This window comes from Lissotriton vulgaris, chromosome 2_1 (assembly GCF_964263255.1).
Source record: "Lissotriton vulgaris chromosome 2_1, aLisVul1.2, whole genome shotgun sequence".
NCBI classification, from domain to species: Eukaryota; Metazoa; Chordata; class Amphibia; order Caudata; family Salamandridae; genus Lissotriton; species Lissotriton vulgaris.
The window spans coordinates 706043080-706060985 of NC_141687.1; the positions used below are offsets into that span (position 1 = coordinate 706043080).

Genomic DNA, 17906 nt, shown 5'->3' on the forward strand with positions numbered 1-17906 from the left:
TATCTACTGCCAAAATTCTTCTCAAGGAATTTTTCCCTAGGTATGGAATGCCACGGATTGTATGGTCAGATAACGGAAGTGAGTTTATAGGGAAAGTTATGCAGAGTGTGTGTGCCGGCCTAGGATTGAAACAAAAATTCCATAGTGCAAACCATCCCCAATCTGCTGGTTTAGTCGAGGGTTACAATGGCACCCTCAAGCTTAAGATAGCCAAAATACAAGCATCCACAGGTTTAGCTTGGCCAGACGCACTTCCTTTGGCCTTGTTATCAACGAGAGCAACAGTGCATTCTAGAATAGGGCTTTCTCCATACGAGATTGTGTTTGGCCGCCCGGCAAATATCTGGGGTGTGCCGAGGCCTAAACAATTTTGCTCCATTGAATATCCTATGTTGATAGACTACCTTTACGACTTGACTGCTAAATTGAGTCTTATTCATCAACAGGTCTTCGATGCTTTGCCAAAACCTCCGGAGAGTCCAGGGCATCAGCTGAAACCCGGCGACCACGTGGTGGTCAGAAACTTCGCGAGGACAAAGAATCTTCAGCCTCGCTACATCGGCCCCTTCCAGGTCCTGCTGGCAACGAGGACAGCCGTACGTGTCGCTGGCCGTAAACACTGGATTCACGCTTCTCACGTAAAGCGTGTTCCGTTGCCACTGCCTTACGACGACTGGGTGAAAAAGGGAATTGGTGCCTCCGAATCTGAAATCACTCCGAAATTTATCCCTTTCAGCGATGCCGATTTGATTACTGACACTTTGAAACTTGACTCTCCTCCTGAAAAGACTCCTTTGAACACTGAACATTTGTCTCCAGCATCAGAAGAAACTTTGTTATCTGCGAACTTAAACTCTGCAACAGCTGCCAGTAATACACTATTTTCCGATCAGACGGTACCAGCGAAGCAGAGATACAACCTTAGAAGCCATAAAAAGGACAAATAAAGCAGGCAACTGCATATTGTGATTTTTATATATTGAACTTTTGCCTCCAGCCAGGAAGTTTGCTATTGTTTATTGTTTTTAAAATTGCCTTGCCGTCTGGGTAGCCGTAGGGTCGTGGCTGTGTGCCTAGTTTGAATTTGCAGGGGTCTGACACAAGGTCGATCTTTCTGTTGGTTCTGGGAACTCCCAGGGCTGATAGAGGCATTTTCATCTACGTACACATCATCAGTGGTCGCGAGCGGATTGTAGAAGATGGAACTTCCTGCGCTGCAACGAGAGAATGTGATTTACGTTCGCAGAAACAGACTTAATAGAATTCTTCACAGTAAATGTTTTCTGATGCAATGTGCCATTACATTTTTGATTGTGTTAGCAACATTGGTGGGTGGAATCTTCTTTAGCATAAATTTGATTTTTGTGCCAGTTACTACAGTACCTCCCCTTGATCCTGCTATTTCTACTGTTTCTTCTATACACTCCTTTCACTCATTTCCGGAACATGAGCAAGCCAGACGCTCAGAATTCACCAACAACACTTTTGTACAGCTCTTGCACCAACACCAACTGGTAGTTAACACTACAGACTGCTGGGTGTGTGGCTTGATACCTCACACTATGGATAAAGGTATTCCCTATTTGGTTTTGCCTTACAGCTATAATGGATCATTTCAGGCCTTCCAAACCATCTTTGCTTATGCCCTTGAAACTTATCCTCCACGTCCACCGCGTTCCACTAAATATAACTCTGCTAACAAAGCTTTAGTCCAGGGAATTATTGACATGGTCAAGGACGTCAATAATACTCCATCATACCCTAGAGACGAATTGCGAGTATATTTAAGTTGGAATACTTCAGAGTATCGCCTTAGTTTAGGAGAAAGCAAGCGTAAAAGCTCAACTCCAATCTGGGTCGTACCTCACCGAGGTCAGGTCTGTTTGCAAGGTAATGGGAGAAATCCGAGAGCTCAGCTAGGGAGGAGTGAGTGCGTAGAGACTTATGTGTTTCCGGCTAACTCTTCCCCTGCCTTTCTTACTGCTAGGGGTACTTATTTCATTTGTCGAGACAGAGCTTATAAATGGTTGCCTGCCGACTTCTCAGGATCATGTTATATTGCTCGATTATTGCCTCCGACATACACTGCTTCACCTGATTACCACCGAACCAGAGTAGCAAGAGGTGTCTTCAGCAAGGAAGATACCGCTGGTCAGGAAGCCGGAGACTTCTTCAAAGGCTTCCTTCCGTTCTGGGGACCTATGGCCAATAGTAGAAACATACGTCAGCTAACACGGGTAGTTGAATCTACTATTACTGAAACTGCTGGTGCCCTTAGCAATCTGACAGCTGAGCTTCAGGCGGATAGGCTCATGACGTTGCAGAACCGTATGGTTCTAGACGTTATACTTGCAGATCGAGGTGGGGTATGCAGAATGATCCAATCGAGCTGCTGTGTCTTTATTCCTAATAATGCTCCAACAGTCTATGAGGCGATCTCTAAGTTGCACAAGATTTCAGACTCCATACATGTAGACAAAGGAAACTGGTCCTTCATGGAGTGGTTTTGGACTCTGATCTCAGCGTGGGGATGGAAGGTTCTAATGGTCATTGGTGTCATCCTAGTATTCCTATTCTCATGTTGTCTGATTATCCAGTGTGGTCCTGCTCTGTGTAGTCTTTGTGCTGCGACTTGTCTCAGAAAACCACCTGCGTTTGGAGAAAAGACACGAGAAAGGATGATGATACAACAACATGTCACTGACCTGATGAGCATAGAACTAGATTCTGACATAGACTGAGTAATTGCCTATGTAAGGGCAAAAGGAGGGTCTGAGGTTCCGTGACGGTTCCGTGACGACTTGAACCCGTGTTTTCAAGTTCGACGGAAATACCTAATATTGGTATCAGTGAACCGCAAATGATCCATTTAGTATATCCTAGTGTTTTCGCTACGCTACGAGCAAGAGCACTCCTTCCATTGACATATTTCTGATATACCCATGGCATCCATCTTAGATCATGGCCGCCATTTTGTGTTTCCTTGCCCTCACATATGCAATAGCCTCTGATCACTTCATTCACTCCACTTTGATTAAGGACACGTAGCCTTAGCCGGAGATTCACCTCTTTTATGACACGTGCACCTTAAACCAGATCACGCTGTAGCTGCATGACTCGACAAAGGCTGCCTCCTCTGCCCGAGGCCAGTCCTGCCAAACTGGTCTTCGTGTCCATTGTACCTGATCATGATTAGGCGGCCGAAGCCGGTAGCCTTGCCCATTTACAACCCACAAACATCCCTTATCCCACTTTTCTATCTTCCACACCTGGCTCTGTTTCTTTCTTTCTGAATCTTTATTAGGGGGAGGTAACGAACTTTACGATGAGGCGGTCCGGGTCCTGAATGCAATATTGACAGGGAATTGTGACAAACTAGTGGGAACCCCTCTCTTCGCAATGTTTGGCCTCAGATATTATCGACGGTTCCTGTGTAACACCAAATATTTATTGTTTTAGACACAAAGGTTTTGGGAAGGTATTACATGTAAAGAATTCGCCCCCAGCTTAAAATTTCGTATATAAGGAGCAACCCACTTTGTACAAATTGAACAGGCTCCTAGTCTCTGCCCGTGTGTAGATTCTGTGACTTCTGTGTCCCTGCAGTAATAAACCTTTGGTCTTTGACGCCACCATCGAGAAGCCCGTGTTTCTGTTCATTTGTGCACCAAGGCAGGTGGAACTCCGGGGTCTTTGGGTGTTGTACCCTGACACCTCTGGACGGAACCAAAAAGTCCAGAACTCCAGTTCCCATCCCTCCCTCCCTCCCTGTCTGGCTATCGGCTTCATGTTTGTGCTTGGTGGTTTCAGGCTGATGGTTGGGCCGGCCCGCCTCTTATAGAGGTCAGGTGGTAATGGGTTGGCCATCTTGGGAAGGGATGGGAGGCATGGGAGGCTAACTTTTTGCTTTGGACGGTTCTGGTGTGGAGCTGAAGCTCACTATGTAAGTCATGTGGCGAGGAAGACTATCGAGGAGGTAATGGACGAACAAGAGCACAACCACTTTTATTTAATGAGCACACATATAATCATGGCAAAGGGAGGCAGAAGGCGCTCAATATGGCCTGCGTTCAACCTTGGCCTGAGTACGGGAAAAGAAAAGAAAAGAAAAGCAGTGATATTGATAGCGCACCACTGAAATGAAATATGCTAAGAACGCCGGAGGACTAAGGTAAACAGGACCCTTTCAGACACAACAGAGACCCATAGCCCCTCTAATCCCAAAAACATACTTCACAGTAGCTGGCTTGTCCATTAAACTGAAAGGATATATAAAACTATGGCCACCTCAACTTCTTGAGCGATCTGTGGAAAATCTTTCTGTTGGAAAAGACAACAAGAAGTCACATGACCAGGTTGCCAGTGGATTTAATCCTTTAACCTTCTACCTGAGTGGCAGAGACGGTTACACCTGCCATCTTTTGGCATGTTTACACTGTTATGTTATGTTATGTTATTATTCTTTTGTATAGCGCACGGCTACTCAAAAAGAGTGTCCCGGCGCTTTATTGGAAAAGGAAGGCTGCAACATAATAACATAACACCGATAAAAGAAAGAGCAGAGTGCCAAACAGGTACATAAAAAAAAAAGAAACACATGACTGGAGGAGAAGGCTAAGAAAAAGCTAGGTAAAAGACATCACTGCAACGAGATACACAACACAAATACACATCGCTGAACAATAGAATTAACTATATCCATGCCCAGAGGGAAAACAGGACTTCAACCAATCCCGATTCTGTTATCTGCAGGATGGTTCTGAGGTCAAATTGGCAGCTGACCCAAGAGCCATGCCCCGGTTACTTACTGTCTTTTTGCTTTCTGACCTCCTGGTTCTGCTAGTGTGCAGGACTTCATTTTTGCTGGTTTAGTGTCTCTGCACACTTTCTCAATGCTGCTCAGTGTTAAAGTGCAAGCGCTCCTGCTGTAAGTTGTGTTTATGGATTGGTGTTTACATAATTGGCTTATTTGATTTACTACTAAGTCCCTAGTACAGTGCACTGTGGGTGCCCAGGACCTGTAAATCAAATTCTGCTAGTGGGCTTGCAGCACTGATTGTACCAACCAAACAATTAGCCAATGTAGGGTCTGCACACAGTTTTTATTGCCATGTCGGCCTGGTACGTCAACCCTTGCCAGGCTCTAACTTTCCCATTCCTTACATGTAAGACACCACTAAGGTAGGCCCAATCGGTAGGGTGCAGTGTGGGTGAAAGATAAGACATGTACTGGTGTGTGTTACATGTGTTACATGTTGTGATAGTGAAATACTGTGCAATTGGTTTTTCACTTTGGCAAGGCTCTCTGCTCATAGGTTAACACAGGGGTTGTATTGTAACATAAAACAATCCTAACTGTATATTGGAACAGGATGGAGAAATGGAGTTTGGGCTCCCTGAACTTACAATTTATAACACAACTTTTAGTAAAGGTAGTTTTTAAATTAAGTGTTTGAAAATGCCATTTTTAAATAGTGGGCATTTTCCTGCTGAGCTATCCTGTGTGCCACTGCCATTTGTGTATTGTCTGTCTGGGTTCAGAGTGACAGGACTTGGGGATGTGCATTCACACTAGACAGACACAAGGGGGAAGTTGAGGTGTGCACTGCCTTTCCTGGGTGACTCCTAGCCAGGCTGAATAGACCTGGCTGCATTTAGAGTAGTGGAAGGAGTTGTCTTTTGCACCTGAATGGACTGTGGCTGCCTCTCACAAAGCTTTCTCCCCCTCCTGGAGTGAACATCACGTGAGCCAGGCAGAGATGGCTTATGTATGCCACAGGAACTTTGTTGTGTCAACTTCAAAGGGAAAGGTGGTATAAAAATTGGGACCCTGACCCCTGTACTTTGGTCTTTTTAGGGTTAAGAAATCTACCAAGAAGAAGAGCTGGAGAAGCTGTGAGGAGGAGCTACCACTTTGCTGCGTGCTTTGCTGTGTTGGCCTACAGTGGCTGCTTCTGTCTTGGGCAAGGAAAGGACTGGACTGAACTTCCTACAACTTCTTCCTCTATCTCCATGTTCTTGAAGTAGAGTTTGCCCCCTGTTCAAGAAGTCTCAGAAACAGAAAAGACGTTGCTTTCCTCTGGGAACTGCATCTGGGACTGTGGGTCTCAGCTGCCACAGAGGGAAACCGCAACCCGATGCCATCACTGCGACTACTGCTGGCTAAGTAACCTGAAGGTGTCACAGAGGGTAGCGCAGCACTTTGCACCACTACCCTGGTCCCACCGATGATACCGTCCGCTGCCTCCACCAAGCCACTACTTGAACCACGACCTGTGACCATGGCACTCTGCACCACCTCCCTTTACTCCACTGCCCTTGTCTCACCTGCGCCGCTGCTGCAAGCTGTTATTGCTGCCACTACCAGCACTGTGGTTTGGGGTTACCCCTCGTAAGTTACTCGGCGCACCACTTGCGCGTGACCATCAGCATCATGATGAGCATCACTCTACTTCACACCGCAGCCCTGGTCTCACCAACACCGCTAGATGACTGCCACTGAGCAGCTGCCTGCACCATGACCTGAGGACATTGCACACTGCACCGCTCTGCTCAACACCACAGTCGGCCCACACCGCCATGGCCAGCCAGAATAAAAGGTACTGATTAAGGTTCTTTCAAAGCCACAGCCAGCCCACACCACTACGGTTGACCGAAACTGCCATGGTAGCACACGGACGGAGCTATCAACTTCAAGTAACTATTTCTAAAGTCTATTTGTTTCCTTAGTGTTATTTTTAAATAACTGTATGTTGGATTCTTATTATTTTGGTCTTGTTTTGCACAGATAATTTTTGGCTATTTTTTCTAAAAATGGTGTCCTCACTATATTACTGTCATTTATGTGCAAATGCTTTACACATTGCCTCTGAGATAAGCCTGACTGCTTGTGCCAAGCTACCAAGGGGTGAGCAACGGTTATTTTAGAAGTGTATCCTCCTTACCCTGACTAGAAGGAAGGGTCCCTACTTGGTCAAGGTGCAAACCAATGTCAACTAGAGACCCCCATTTCTAACAGAGACCTTAAACATGAGTGCATGAATATCACTCTCTAAAAAAAGGGCCCAATTGCCAAGGTACCAGAATCACGAGGGCCAAACCTAATTAAGGGGAGGTGAAAGGAAGAGGCAAGGCAGAAAAATTGAGCCTGCACATCAGGCTAGCAAACATGACTGCTTAGTAGAAGAAAGTCCTTAACGTCCCAAGTATGATCTCCAATGAACAGGGCCACCCGCAAAGGCAAGAATAACTGGAAGGCAATACAATAAGAACCAAGAGCAGCTAGACAGTGACAGGGATTAGGAGGAGCACCGGAAATTGAAGATTCCACATGGTGACCATGACCAAAGAATATATGCCAAGCCTGAAAACTAATTATCTAGGAAGGGCCACTAGAAAGATTTCCCCCAAAGACCAAGCAGGCCGACGGGGTAAAATGGATTGCGCTAATGGAGGCCTCTTTTATTTTGGTGCCCGAGCCGATTTTGTGTCCCAATCCGACCCTGAAGCCCACGCAGTTCTAAAAGGAAAATATGATATGATAAAAGAGCAGGGCCAACAAAAACGAAAAGAAGAAAACCCCGCTATTAATAGCCTAACACAGAAGACCTTTTTAGAGGGTTCACAGAAAACCTACTAAGCACTGGTGTGGATCCTGACTTGTTTTCACCAGCCTGCCTCTACCAGACATGTTTCTGACCTTATGGGGTCTCTCAGAGGATAGAGATAAAGCCTGCTGTGGGCAGAGGTGCTTCACACCTGCTCCAGGACAGGGTGGCCTCCCTGTGCGGGAAGCCTCAAAGGCAATGCCGCCTTTGAAATCCAACACAGGAACCTCCAGATAGTGGGGGATGCAAGGCACCCTTTCCTTCCTCCATTTGGGGTAGGGGAAAGGTGGAAAAAGCCGTTAAATTAGGTGGAGGGTCTGCACTTAGCCTACACCACCCCTAGGGTGGGCGTGGCAAGGTGAACCCCTTCCTGAAATTCCATCATCTTGGGATAGTGAGAAACCCTCCTATCAGGGCTAGGGTAGTGCCTCTTCCCACAGGAAGTGGTAATTAAAGCGTGAAGACACCCTTAAGATAAGTAGCCCATTGGCTACTACCTGTCTCACCTTGTAATGCCCCTAAATTTAGTATTTAGGTGGTGCCCGAGACATGAACATCAGATTCGATGGACAAGAAAAGACCAGGACAAAGATCTACCACTGCTCGAGAACAGAAGAAAAAGGTACCAAACCCTGCCTGCTGCTCCCAGGACTCGACAATTGCTGATGCTGTGTTGTCCTGAAACATGAAAGGACTCCAAGAATCCAGGAGCATCTCCAGCCTTCTAGCGATTGCTTTGAAGCTCCCTTGGAGTGAACGTATCACTCCCCTGCAGGAACCGATCCTGTGAAGTCCGGTTTATCAACATGAACGACTTCAACGCAGCACTGAAGCGAGAAAGGGTAAAACAGCTTCGGAGGGTCAGATCAGTCTCCCCACCAAGTTTGGTGACATCATGCCCTACCAGATCTGTGGCACACCACTATCCGGGGTACCAGACCCACAACGGCAAACAACAACTAGCATTTGCAATGCAATAGGTCTCGCATTAGGAAAGTTTGAGCTATTGGTATTGTAAATGACAAATTTTTTATTTATGTGTTGGTTTTGAAAATAGCGAAATTAATAACTTTGGCATTTACAATGCCAATAGTTATAACTTTTGCAAATGTCACACCGATAGCATTTGTAATGCAATATGTGTTGCATTTACGTGACTTAGATGTATTGATATTACAAATAACAATGGCTTTTAATTTTTGTTTATAATTAATACCTAAATAAAAGTTATTATAATTTATAATGGCAATAGCTTAAACTTTTGTGAATAACTTTTGTGAAGATTAGGTTCAGTGTATTTTAATGTGACGAAAATCCAAGAACAGACGGGAAATATTAACATCTTTTCGTGACATTTGTAATAAAGCTTGAAACATTGAGAGAACATATTTGAACCAGTTGTTGTTGAATGGTTGCACAGATTGATGCTGTGGTGGCGCTGAGTAATGTTGTGGTGGCGACGGGTGATGCTGTGGAATTCAGTGATGCGGTGGTAACGCATAGTGATGTTAGGGTGCCCCTGAGTGATGCTGAGGTGGTGCTGAGTGATGCTGTGGTGATGCGATAGATAGAGTGAGTGCGATAAATAGATAGAGTGAGTGCGATAGATAGAGTGAGTGCGATAGATAGATAGAGTGAGTGCGATAGCTAGATAGAGGGAGGGTGATAGATACAGGGATGGTGATAGACAGAGGGAGGGCGATAGATAGATAGATAGATAGATAGATAGATATATAGATAGATAGATAGATAGATATATAGATAGATAGATAGATAGATAGATAGATAGATAGATAGATAGATAGATAGATAGATAGATAGATAGATAGATAGATAGATAGATAGATAGATAGATAGATAGATAGATAGATAGATAGATAGATGGCTAGAGTACGGTGATAGATAGACAGATAGAGTGAGGGCGATCGATAGATAGAGTGATGGAGATAGATAGAGTGAGGGCGATAGATAGACAGATAGTGTGAGGGTGATCGATAGATAGACAGATGAGTGATAGCGATCAATAGATAGAGTGAGGGCGATAGATAGACAGATAGAGTGAGGGCGATCGATAGATAGACAGATAGAGTGAGGGCGATCGATAGATAGACAGATAGAGTGAGGGCGATCGATAGATAGATAGATAGAGTGAGGGCGATAGATAGAGTGAGGGCGATCGATAGATAGAGTGAGGGCGATAGATAGATAGAGTGAGGGCGATAGATAGAGTGAGGGCAATAGATAGATAGAGTGAGGGCGATAGATAGATAGAGTGAGGGCGATAGATAGAGTGAGGGTGATAGATAGAGAGAGTGAGGGCGATAGATAGATAGAGTGAGGGCAATTGATAGATAGAGTGAAGGCGATAGATAGAGTGAGGGCGATAGATAGATAGAGTGAGGGCAATAGATAGAGTGAAGGAGATAGATAGATAGATAGATAGATAGATAGATAGATAGATAGATAGATAGATAGATAGATAGATAGATAGGTAGATAGATAGATAGATAGATAGATAGATAGATAGATAGATAGATAGATAGATAGATAGATAGAGTGATAGATAGATAGAGTGATAGATAGATAAATAGATAGATAGATAGATAGATAGATAGATAGATAGATAGATAGATAGATAGATAGATAGATAGATAGATAGATAGATAGATAGATAGATAGATAGATAGATAGATAGATAGATAGATAGATAGATAGATAGATAGATAGATAGATAGATAGAGTGAGGGCGATAGATAGATAGATTGAGTGAGGGCAGAAGATAGGTAGAGTGTGGGGCAATAGATAGATAGAGTGAGGGTGATAGGTAGATAGAGTGAAGGAGATAGATAGATAGATAGATAGATAGATAGATAGATAGATAGATAGATAGATAGATAGATAGATAGATAGATAGATAGATAGATAGATAGATAGATAGATAGATAGATAGATAGATAGATAGATAGATAGATAGTTAGTGTAATTATGTGGCATGTAATTATGTGGCACTTAGTGGTATTTGGAGTGTATGTTGCATTGAGTGCAGTGTCGTTATGAGGCATGTAACTATGTGGTACTGAGTGGTATTTGGAGTGTATGTTGCATTGAGTGCAGTGTAATTATGTGGCGTGTAATCATATGGCACTGAGTGGTATTTGGAGTGTATGTTGCGTTGAGTGCAGTGTAATTATGTGGCGTGTAATTATGTGGCACTGAGTGGTATTTGGAATTTATGTTGCGTTGAGCGCAGTGTAATTTTGTAGCATATAATTATGTGGCACTGAGTGGTATTATGAGGAGTGTTTGTTGTATTCAGTAGAGTGTAATTGTATGGGTGTGATTATGTGGCACTGAGTGGTATTGTTTGGAGTTTATGTTGCATTTTAATGATGTAGCATATAATTATGTGACACTGAGTGGTATTGTGTGGAGTGTGTGTTGCATTCAGTAGAGTGTAAATATGTGGTGTGTAATTATGTGGCACGGAGTGGTATTGGGAGTGTATGTTGCATTGAGCGCAGTGTAATTATGTAGCATATAATTATGTGGCACTGAGTGGTATTGTGTGGAGTGTATGTTGTATTCAGTAGAGTGTAATTGTGTGGCGTGTAATTATGTGGCACTGAGTGGTATTGTTTGAAGTGTAGGTTGCATTGAGTGCAGTGTAATTATGTAGCATATATTTATGTGGCACTGAGTGGTATTGTGTGGAGTGTGTGTTGCATTCAGTAGAGTGTAATTATGTGGCGTGTAATTCTGTGGCACTGAGTGGTATTTGGAGTGTATGTTGCATTGAGTGCAGTGTAATTATGTGGCATGTAATTATGTGGCACTGAGTTGTATTTAGAGTGTATGTTGCATTGAGTGCAGTGCAATTATGTGCCGTGTAACTATTTGGCACTGAGTGGTATTTGAAGTGTATGTTGCATGGAGTGCAGTGTAATTATGTGGCGTGTAATTATGTGGCACTGAGTGGTATTAGGAGTGTATGTTGTGTTAAGCGCAGTGTAATTTGTGGTGTGTAATTATGTGGCAATGAGAGGTATTTGGAGTGTAAATTGCATTAAGTGCATTGTTATTATGTGGCGTGTAATTATGTGTCACTGAGTGGTATTTGGAGTGTACGTTGCGTTGAGTGCAGTGTAATCATGTAGACTTTTCGGAAGCCTTACTATTAATCTTTTTTTTAAATGTTCATATAAAAATATCCTTTCATATAAATGTAAGAGGGGATATGCAGCAATTGGGGAGGAATAGACCCCAATATTCAATCTGTACTTATTAAAAGGTCTTCCCATACACTGTTACCTATTTGAAGATCCTTAACCCACTCACAAATTGCAATTACTGGCATTGCTCTGAAAGCAGGCTTAATAAGGTACGTAGACCCTAAGCAGCAGACACACATTGCTCCACGATAGGGTAACTTGCTTTGAAGCAGAATCGATCAAATTAAGCCATCAATGTTTTATATGCTAAAACAAATTAGCTACGTTATCTTCATCAACATTAGTTGGGAGGCCAAAGAACAGTGTAAGAACAATAGGCCCGACAGGTTTTTTTGTGTGACCTCACTGCATAGCAAGATAAGACCCCTGTTGTAACCTATTTTAAGGCACTGTGGGAGGAAGCAGGCCTTATATATCCTCTAATTATACTTCAAAACTCATACAGATGATGTGAAAAGCGTTTTAATGTGAAGAGTTGTGAATAGGAAAAAAAAGTATAACTATGTGAGTTAACGGATGCCCAACGCTTCAGCAATTTAATTAGCAGGCTTGTAATCCAAAAATAAATCCACTGGATGCTTCATAGTTCAATAACAGCACAGATACCAATGCTCAGAAAGCCAAATTATATTTACTAATCGGGGCATTTACAAGTCAGTTAGTCATTCTTATATGAGAGAGCCAAGATCTGAGATAATCTATTCAGGGTTCTGACAAAAACAGGTTGGACTGGTAAACCCAGTGTGAAGATTAAGACGAAAATAGTGTCTTAGCACTTGAATTTCAAAATGGTGGCACAGCCTTTTTTTTTGCAGGAGCACAGACATTGGAAGCAAACATGTTGTGCCTTTCCAATTCAAAGTGCGTTCAGTTATTGACTGTTTGCAAGTGGAGGACAGTATTTGCAGTGTGGGGTATCTGCCATCAATGTTTGAAAATCAACGGTCTGGTGCTAACCTGACAATGACATGGTCATGTCTATTTCAGACAACAGTATCCTTGCCTTGCCAAAAGTATGCTATATTTTAAATTAGAAGTGTTAACCAGATGAAAATACAAGGGAGGGACCCGTGTTGTTATAAAGGCTTGTTACAAAATAGCTGAACGCTTAAAAAAAGTTTCCTTGCAAATTTACACGTTGTTTTTTTCCTTTTTACTGGTACTTTAAAATTGTAAACAAGTGTTTTCTTTGTAGTCAATTAGAGAGCACACCTAAGCAGTCAGGGTTTCACTGTTGGGCCAAGCAGGGAGTTTTCTGTGACACACTGACCCTGGGGTTGCTTGCAACCATTTAATCTCCAGTCTGACACATAGCTCGGAATGTTTCCTCAAACGTCTGCCCTTGGGTAATCTGGGATGACGAATAGGGCTACAGTGAATACGTTGGCAGATACCTCGAGTACTGACTCTTTGGAGAAAAAGAAATAGCTGGTTAACAACTTGGATGGCCTCGCTTTGGAATTTGCAACCGGAGACATGACAGACGTTTTTTAATCGCTTTCGTAAGAATGTTCACTTAAGATCGGAACCTCTTGATATTTGTTAAAAACAAATTGCTGTGGTGCGAGAACAGGAAGCTAAAAAAAAAGTTAAAAGTTGTACATGGGGTTTTATTTATTTATTTATTTATTTATTTATTTATTTATTTATTTATTTATTTATGCATTTTTATATAGCGCAGACTTTACCCGAAGGCGTCAGAGCGCTTCACATTAGGAACAGAAATGAAACATAATGAGAAACATTACAAAAGAGCAGATTACTAAAACATACGTTACTTACATAAGGTAATAGTGACAATTGTGAGCAAACAAAAAAACATGAGGTAGTAAAAATTGTGAGCAACCAAAAATACATGAGGTAATAAAGGTAATAGTGACAATAGTGAGCACACAAAATACTTGAGGTAGTAAAAATTGTGAGCAACCAAAAATACATGAGGTAGTAAAGGTAATAGTGACAATTGTGAGCAAACAAAATACTTGAGGTAGTAAAAATTGTGAACAACCAAAAATACATGAGGTAGTCAAAAGTGCACAAGAGGAAAAGTGACAAGTGTGCAGTTATAAGAGAAAACAGAGTATATTTGAGGTATAATACTGCAATAAGTGCTGGCACAAGAACAGGCGTTACGTAGGCAAGGTGGCACTTGTGCAAGTATCAAAGGTAAAAACATGTGAGAGGTAGCAACCGTGTGTTACATGGGCAAAGTGTTGTGTGCATGTTACAAAAGGGCACCGAACACAAGTACATGGAGAATACTGCAAAAAGGCAGACACTCCCACCACAGGAAAACACTGGGAAGGCACTCCCATGGTCATGGAAAGTAGAAAATATCAGTAGTGGGGAGTCTTCCTCCAAATAGCAAGAGGACGTGAATTACTTTTGGAGGTGTCTCTGGAGGAGGAGAACTTTGAGGTCCCTTTTGAAGGCCTGGGAGGAGGCGGTGGTCCGGAGCTCAGGCGGAAACGAGTTCCAGATTCTCACTGCGTTGCCTGAAAAGGATTGGGCCATTGTTCTTTCCTTCTTGAAAGTGGGAGGTTCACCCACGTGCACTGTTGAATAATGGTGCACGGAGAGGTGCACTGTTGTGTGCACAGTGATATCCTGCTATATCCCATATCTGTGCTGAATCTGTCCCTGCTGCTGCTGAGTGTGCCCCGCTCAGAGCCGACGAAGCCATGATTCGGGGGTGGGTGGGGACCCCCGCCGCAAAAAGGAGGCCGTGGGGACGAAAGCTGGCATTGTTGGGGAAAAGAGGGGTGGCTTTGAGGGGGTCGTCAGGGTCCCGGTGAGGGGGGAGAGCCGGGAACAGCTGGGAAGTGCTGCAGCTCTATATAACAAGTTTTATCATCGTGAACAGCAGGAGAAGGTGATTGCGGGTTAGGAGAAGAACAAGCTGCTGTGGGGGTTCGGAAAATAAATAAATTGCTTTGCGAATGTGAAAAATGAAAATAAAAGCGCTTAAAGTGAATGCTAGCTGAGCATAGCTTCTGCTTATTGTAACATTTATTAATAAAACCAAAAGCACAAAGAGCAGCTAAAGCATAGAGCAGCTGCTGGATGGGGGGGGGGGGGCGAGGAGACACGGGAAACCGTGGCTGGAGTTAAATGTATATTTTAGTGAGGGCAGGCAAAAATGCACGAACGGGAGGGGATGCCGGGGGCCGAGAATTCAGGCACTGTAGGATGGCGGGGGGGGGGGTAGGGGGGGGGGGGCGGGAGATATGGGAAGCCATGACTGGAGGTAAATGTATATTTTAGTGAGCACATTAATTTAAACAAAAGCCCGATGTTAGACCTGACACCCTTGGCGTGGGTTTCCCCTATCTTTTTGACTCTGCCTCCTGTATTTTTTGATGCTGAGCTGGATTTCGTTTTTGCTGGTTAAGATGCTTTGGACACTCTGCCACTGCTGATCAGTGCCGGAGTGTAAGTGCTCCCTATGGAAATTATCATATTGATTGGATGTGCCTGATTGGCATATTTGTATCACCACGAAGTCCCTAGTAAAGTGCACTGGGTGTGCCAGGGCTGGTGATGACAGATGCTACTAGTGGGCCTGCAGCGCTGATTGTGCCACCCACATGAGTAGCCCTAAAATGGTGTCTCAGGCCTGCCACCGCAGTGCAGTGCCTGTGTGCAGTCAGTGAACTGCCATGTCCTCCTGGTCAGTGCCCCCACTGGCTAGGCCTAACCCTTCCCTTTTTGTGCACATTGGTCACCCCTATGGAAGGTTCAAGGTACCCCCCTGGGCAGGGTGCAGTGTATATGAAAGGTAGAGCATGTACTAGTGCAGGTAACATGCTCTGGTAGTGAACAGCAGCCATTTTGTGTGATCACTGCTGCAAGGTTATCTTGCTCCATAGATTAACATGGGGGAGGCTGGGCCCAATGGCTACCAGCCTATCTTCCCATAGGAACAAGATAGGACATAAGTGATTGATATCCCTGAACTCAGAATTTAATAACACATCTTTTAGGAAAGGTTGTTTTTGAATTCTGTGTTTGAGAACAGTACTTTTAGAAAGTGGCTGTTCTCTTGTCTGACCTTTTTGTGTGCCTGGACCTGCTTTTGGATTGACTGTCTGGTTTGAGGTTGACAGGGGCTGGGGAGCCCCCAGGAGATTGTCTGAGTCAGCCTTAGGCTGAATGACTACATTTGCAACTATAGTGGTGGGAGGGGATAGCACCTGGTATTGAATAGGGCTGTGCCTGCCTGCCACAATGCTGGCTCCACCTCCTGCTGGGTGGCTGACGACTCTGCCCCTCACTCTGAAAAGAAGGAAGAAGCCAGGAAAACAAAGTACTCCAGCAACACCCAGAACTTGTTTAAACCGGGCTCAGGACCCACTTGCACAAAGACTTCAAAGACTTTTAGGGGTATAAGAGAAGGACCCCTGACACCAGATTTTCAGATTCTACAATCAAGAGGAACCTCTGCCAGAAGAAGAACCGCTGAAGAAACTAAGGAAGACTGCCTTGCTGTGTGCTCTGGGGCTGACCTGTTTTGCTGCTCAACTGAAGGAGAGAAGAAGGGGACTTTGCTGTGTGCTATGACCCCTGCCTGCTTGACCTCAAGACTTTGCTGTGTGCTGTGTCTACAAGAATCTCCAAGGGCCTGTGAAGAGCTGGCCTCCTGTCCTGGAACCCAGGGTTAAAAGGTTCCCAAGCATTTCCAAGACGCTGTGAAGATTGTGCTGTGTTTTGCCCTCAGTGCGTGATTCTAACTGCTGGCCGTGTGTGGAGATCGATGTGCTCATAGGCACATATTTGAGGGTGACCGGAGGAACATGGTGCCTCCTTGCGTGAGAAATCGCCCCAAAGGTCGTGTGGCCTCGTGGGTGATCTGCTGACCACTTGCACCCCAAATCGGCCCTTGCCGCTAATCACCGCTGCTGCCCGGGCTCAAGATTATCCAAGGAACACCGTCCCCGGTACGGAGCTGTGGCCGAAGAAACGAAGGGGCCGCGCTCTGATTGGCTGGCCGAGAGAAGCTTCCCGAGGCACCGCGCTGTCATTGGCGGGCTGTGGGAGGCTCGTCCAGTCAGCCCGCGAGGTGATTGGGCAGTGTAGAAGAAGCCACGACGTCACCAGGGGCTCGTCGTTGGAGCCACGAGAGGATTGGCCAGCGAAAGGAACCATCGTCCGAAGACGCCGGGAGCTGCTGGAAGTGACGACCCTCCTCCTTCCCCGCGTTCAAGGTAAACCGGCTGTTGCCAGTTAGCGGAAGGGGGAGAGGAGCCGCGCACGGCGAAGGGAAACCGAGTCAGAGGGGGAGGCCTTGACAGAAGCCTCCCGGTGGCAGTAACAAGATCGAGTGAGGGTCTTTTTCTCCCAAATAGACTCTCTGGCGCAAACACGCTAAAGGCGCTCCCCTAGAACAGCGCTGGGCACAATATTGAGCCATTGTTTAAGTATTACCGCCTACAGCTATCTTTCCTGCAATTTCTGCTAAACACTAAGACTGAGACTGAGACAAGTTCCCCAAATAACTTCCTAACTGACTACAAGTATAAAGAAGAGTCAAGTGATTTGTGTAACAGCATTACCATTGGTGAACTGCCTAATAATAGATAAAGATATATTTTTGATATACTTACCTGTGTGGTGTCAGTTTGTGGTGCATTCTGGAATTATTGTATGTGTTAAGTGCAACTACCCTACACATTGCCTTGGGGATACGCCTGTCTGCTTGTGCCAAGCTACCTAGGGGGTGAGCAGGGGTTATCTACAGTGTGTATCCCTTTACCCTGACTAGAAGTAGGGTTCCCAATTTGGTCAAAGGTACTTACCTCTGCCAACTAGAGACCCCCAGTTCTAACATTGTTGGACAGCGGTAAGGATTTGAACTGGTATTTGCACTTGACCTACAGTAATTTTGTGTACACCATTAGTTTAGTTTAGCGCATACCACGTCGCAGCCTCATACTGCACCTATATTTTTTTAATTCTATTTTTGGAAAGCCTAGGAAGCATCATGTCTCAGAAGGAAGCAGGTGAAGAGGTGGAATTGGAGTTTGAGATTCAGGATTTGCTCACATACAAGAACAAGCTCTTGAAACAATTC

At 44.4% G+C, this 17906-nt stretch overlaps 1 pseudogene; it reads right to left on the reverse strand.

The window, feature by feature from the left end:
- The window catches only part of LOC147731011 (uncharacterized), a 37650-nt pseudogene extending 20185 nt beyond the window's left edge, over nt 1-17465 (reverse strand).
- Nucleotides 17466-17906: the final 441 nt, after the last annotated feature.